We start from the raw sequence: 6,000 nt of genomic DNA, 5'->3' as shown, positions 1-6,000 counted from the left end.
TGTATCTCGCTGATACCCGTGAAGTACAGAAGTGCGCCGAATAAGTGCGGGTGGTTTTTTTTCATACGGATTCGTTCCATTATTATTTTTATTTATGACCACTACCTAATATTGCTAGAAGAGCTATTAGTGTTACGATTGACAACTCAATAAATGCTCAAATAAATATTTACCAATAAATTTTTATAAAAGAAAATAAAACCATTAAATTTTGCTGGTTAAAATTTGGTGAAGGAAAAATCAAAGTGAAACGAATAAAAAAAAATTGCCGAAAAAATATACCTTTCAAAGGAAAAATATAAGAAAAGACAACAACGAAGGAGACAAGAGAGAATTGAGAATTAAAGAAAGAGTATAAAATCCAACAAATAAAACACCGACAGGTAAGGTCTACCGCCAATCAACAGCAATGGGGAAATATATAGGCTACCCTTGCCTTGCTTAATGCATTTTTCTAAAGAAATAAGAAATTTTCCAATATTGAAAAAATAACAAACAACAACAATATCATTTTAATTATTAAAAGATATAAATATGCATGAAGATGAATGTTCAATGTGAGGTTCATAAAGGGTGATTCTTTTGAGGTTAGGATTTTCATGCATTAGTATTTGACAGATCACGTGGGATTTCAGACATGGTGTCAAAGAGAAAGATGCTCAGTATGCTTTGACATTTCATCATGAATAGACTTACTAACGAGCAACGCTTGCAAATCAATGAATTTTATTACCAAAATCAGTGGCAGAAAATCCGCTTTTTTATCGACAAATTTTGTTCAGCGATGAGGCTCATTTCTGGTTGAATGGCTACGTAAATAAGCAAAATTGCCGCATTTGGAGTGAAGAGCAACCAGAAGCCGTTCAAGAACTGCCCATGCATCCCGAAAAATGCACTGTTTGGTGTGGTTTGTACGCTGGTGGAATCATTGGACCGTATTTTTTCAAAGATGCTGTTGGACGCAACGTTACGGTGAATGGCGATCGCTATCGTTCGATGCTAACAAACTTTTTGTTGCCAAAAATGGAAGAACTGAACTTGGTTGACATGTGGTTTCAACAAGATGGCGCTACATGCCACACAGCTCGCGATTCTATGGCCATTTTGAGGGAAAACTTCGGAGAACAATTCATCTCAAGAAATGGACCGGTAAGTTGGCCACCAAGATCATGCGATTTGACGCCTTTAGACTATTTTTTGTGGGGCTACGTCAAGTCTAAAGTCTACAGAAATAAGCCAGCAACTATTCCAGCTTTGGAAGACAACATTTCCGAAGAAATTCGGGCTATTCCGGCCGAAATGCTCGAAAAAGTTGCCCAAAATTGGACTTTCCGAATGGACCGCCTAAGACGCAGCCGCGGTCAACATTTAAATGAAATTATCTTCAAAAAGTAAATGTCATGGACCAATCTAACGTTTCAATTTCAAAGAACCGATGAGATTTTGCAAATTTTATGCGTTTTTTTTTTTAAAAAAGTTATCAAGCTCTTAACAAATCACCCTTTATATTTGTGATTGAAATCAAAACCTTGTGATTGCGAAATCAGTTAAAATAAATACGACAAAAACAACAGCAACAACAACAACTCATTGAAAAAATATCGAAAAGTGATGTGGAATGAAATCGAATAAAAATGAATGAAGTGCGAAACCTAGCAAAGTGTGACGCATATGTCGTAGCATCGTACTCATTTTTTCTATGGTATGTGCGTCGTTTGTTTTTTGGTTATTCTCTTAAAATAAATCATGAATTTGTAAAAAAATTAAAACAAAAATTGTAATTCGATTCGATGTAGTGGGTCACACATTCAATGAAAGTAATTTTGTGTGCATGTGCGTGACAAACAAATTTTCTCTTTTTCCCAATATTTATTTTTTTTTTTAATGCAGCACGAGAGTTGGTTAGGAATACCATGAGACTGAATTCATTTGGTCGATGAAAAACACCAAACATTTTTATTGAATTGCATCACTTTTTTTAGTCAATGTGAATTTGATGTTTAACAGCAGCGACAGTACCGCATACGAAAAAAAAAACAAACAATCCGCCGACTGGCGGCTTAGTGCGATAAATCATTCACAGAGAAGAGTGTAAGATGAGCGGAGAGATACATTTCCTATATAATTTGTCGTAGAACGCAAAAGAGCAAAAATCCCCCATCGCATACTCAATTCATCATCACATGGTGCCCGTCATCAGACTGGTTGGTACACTGTTTACATAAAAACAATTATGTTGGAAAGTCGGGCATAGTCCAATATATACGATATCCTACAAAAAGCCTTCTAAATTAAATTTGGTTGATTGATTAACGTCCGTCTATCGAATCGTTCATCACCAGCGTTGCCACAATTTTTATTTTGGACCAACTTTTTCCATAATTGGACCATAAATCGTACCAGCGGACCATTTTCGCAAATTACATTAAAATCATTGAAATGTTAAAATTTATCCAAAATTTTACTTCGAAAAATGTTGTCAAATTTTTATTTTATTTCTATAGAAAAAATTGTTAAAATTTTATTTCTATAGAAAATATTATTAAAATTTTTTGGAAAAAATGCCGATTTGACGAAAATAGACCAAAATCAACCAAATACCATTTGATCCGACCAAATTTAAAAATTAATAATTTTTTGGACCAACTTTAGTCGGATCGGACCAAAATGCCAACCCGGGTCATCACCATAATTCAAAGACAATAGTTTCCTTTCAAAACTCTTCGTCGTAGCGGGTTACTTGAAAATGCAGCGAAACGTCTCAAACTAGTACGTGGACAATTTTCGTAAAACCTTTGCTATATTATGATCATTAGTGGACACCTCCCAAATGTGGACAAAATTTAGGCGTCCACTTTTGTGAGGTTTCACTGTATATAGAATGGCAGATACTCCCCCATGCAGATCTGTTCAACTACACGCTCACAAAAAATCGCTTCTGTAACATATACTCCCAAACATATTTTGCTTCAAGCATATATATTTTTGGGTATTGCCCAAACATTTATATGTTTGATCTCTTCCAATATATAATATGTTTGAAAGCATATTGGTCTAAACAATATATGTTTGGGTAGTCTAAGTTCCAAACATTTTGTATTTTTGCATCCAAATTCAATAATGTTGTCTTCCAAAAAACAATATGTTATTATGTGAACATATAATATGTTTGGAAGCATTTTGCACCCAAAAATATTATATGCTTAAAAAAAATTCTCCCAAACAATATTGTGCTCAAAATTTTATTTATTTATTTATATATTTACAATCATAATGAATTATGAAAATAAACAGGTAATATAGGTGCTAACAACATAGGTTTTCGACCTGAATGCTCAAAATTTTGTTTCTGCCTAATTGTATATTCCCCCACATCTTTCTCGCTTCGACGAGATTTTTTAGTTCTTAGCACCTTTTTCTGTAATACAAACATTGTAGAAGAAATTATTCAATTGTATGATTTTTTTATTTTAATTTTACCTTTTGCCGGACGGGGATTCGAACAGCGGACCACACAGTTTGTAAGGATCAAAGAAGTAGCTGATCAATTGCCCAAGGAAAAATAAAATGTTAATTTTGTAATAACAAGCAACAACCACCAACTTAATTCAATATCGCTCCCTGTTAAATAGCGCTCCAAGCTACTAAACACATATATGTTTAAAGGCTATTTCTAAATTAATATATGTTTGCATCCAAGCATATTATATTTACAAACATTTTATGTCCCAAACATAATATGTTCTAACATATTACAATATATGTCCCAAACATGTTATGCTAGTTTATGAACATTATATGCTTGCACTCAAAAATATTGTGTTTAAAAATTTGTGTTCCAAACATATAATGTTTATAGCCAAACATATGAAAAACAGTATTTTTTTTAAACACAATATTTTTGAGTGCAAGCATATAATGTTCATAAACTAGCATAACATGTTCGGGACATATATGTTAATATGTTAGAACATATTATGTTTGGGACATAAAATGTTTGTAAATATAATATGCTTGAATGCAAACATATATTAATTTAGAAATAGCCTATAAACATATATGCGTTTAGTAGCTTGGAGCGCTATTTAACAGGGAGCGATATTGAATTAAGTTAGTGGTTGTTGCTTGTTATTACAAAATTAACATTTTATTTTTCCTTGGGCAATTGATCAGCTACTTCTTTGATCCTTACAAACTGTGTGGTCCGCTGTTCGAATCCCCGTCCGGCAAAAGGTAAAATTAAAATAAAAAAAAATCATAAAATTGAATAATTTCTTCTACAATGTTTGTATTACAGAAAAATGTGCTAAGAACTAAAAAATCTCGTGGAAGTGAGAAAGATGTCGGGGAATATACAATTGGGCAGAAACAAAATTTTGAGCATTCAGGTCGAAAACCTAACATATAAATGTTTGGGCAATACCCAAAAATGTATATGCTTGAAGCAAAATATGTTTGGGAGTATATGTTACAGAAGCGATTTTTTGTGAGGGTGTACATTCAAAGAAAAAATAATTTCCTCCGGTACGAAATTTTAAACAAACGAAATTCTCTTTTGTTATAAAGTATTTTCTTAAAGTGTAAATTTTATTTTTTATGTTTACTTCAAAAAAAATTTTTTAGCATCAAAAGAAAACTTAGTTTGCTAAAATTTCGTTTCTCAGAAAAGAAAACTCTTCTTTCAGTATATATTTGTGTTAAAATTAATTTTTAAAGTGTATCACTACAAGATTTTTTCACGAAATTTGGGACCCCTTTTGTACTTTTTACATTCTTAAATTTTTTGGGGGTTTTTGAAAAAAGCCTGGAACAATTTAGGGGTTTTTTCATAAGGTTTAGGGGGAAGAATCAAAAATCACCTGCACGGATGAAAAAGACTGTTTTTCATATGTTTGGCTATAAACATTATATGTTTGGAACACAAATTTTTAAACACAATATTTTTGAGTGCAAGCATATAATGTTCATAAACTAGCATAACATGTTTGGGACATATATGTTAATATGTTAGAACATATTATGTTTGGGACATAAAATGTTTGTAAATATAATATGCTTGGATGCAAACATATATTAATTTAGAAATAGCTTATAAACATATATGTGTTTAGTAGCTTGGAGCGCTATTTAACAGGGAGCGATATTGAATTAAGTTGGTGGTTGTTGCTTGTTATTACAAAATTAACATTTTATTTTTCCTTGGGCAATTGATCTGCTACTTCTTTGATCCTTACAAACTGTGTGGTCCGCTGTTCGAATCCCCGTCCGGCAAAAGGTAAAATTAAAATAAAAAAATCATACAATTGAATAATTTCTTCTACAATGTTTGTATTATAGAAAAAGGTGCTAAGAACTAAAAAATCTCGTGGAAGTGAGAAAGATGTGGGGGAATATACAATTGGGCAGAAACAAAATTTTGAGCATTCAGGTCGAAAACCTATGTTGTTAGCACCTATATTACCTGTTTATTTTCATAATTCATTATGATTGTAAATATATAAATAAATAAATAAAATTTTGAGCACAATATTGTTTGGGAGAATTTTTTTTAAGCATATAATATTTTTGGATGCAAAATGCTTCCAAACATATTATATGTTCACATAATAACATATTGTTTTTTGGAAGACAACATTATTGAATTTGGATGCAAAAATACAAAATGTTTGGAACTTAGATTACCCAAACATATATTGTTTAGACCAATATGCTTTCAAACATATTATATATTGGAAGAGATCAAACATATAAATGTTTGAGCAATACCCAAAAATGTATATGCTTGAAGCAAAATATGTTTGGGAGCATATGTTACAGAAGCGATTTTTTGTGAGCGTGTGGCAACACTAGTTGTAATCACGCTACAGTCTTCAATAATAGCGCTATCGTCCTGAAATTTAGCACAGATTATCTGCACGCAGGCCAAGTTCGAAGATTGGCTGTATCAGGTTTTGATATAGCTCCCATATAAACCGATCCCCCGATTTGGGGTCTTTGGCT

At 32.2% G+C, this 6,000-nt stretch overlaps 1 protein-coding gene across 1 annotated transcript in view; it reads left to right on the top strand.

The window, feature by feature from the left end:
- MAPk-Ak2 (MAP kinase-activated protein kinase 2) overlaps positions 1 to 6,000 on the top strand; it is a 54,221-nt gene continuing 48,221 nt past the window's right edge. The window contains exon 1 of the mRNA XM_075298617.1: positions 1 to 383. The gene's annotated coding sequence lies outside the window, so the exon portion shown is untranslated. The remainder of the gene's footprint in view (positions 384 to 6,000) is intronic.

The sequence above is a fragment of the Haematobia irritans genome, chromosome 3, assembly GCF_050003625.1.
Source record: "Haematobia irritans isolate KBUSLIRL chromosome 3, ASM5000362v1, whole genome shotgun sequence".
In the NCBI taxonomy this organism is placed as follows: domain Eukaryota; kingdom Metazoa; phylum Arthropoda; class Insecta; order Diptera; family Muscidae; genus Haematobia; species Haematobia irritans.
Note: the sequence above shows the minus strand (reverse complement) of the source record. Positions and strands in the feature narration are given on the sequence as shown.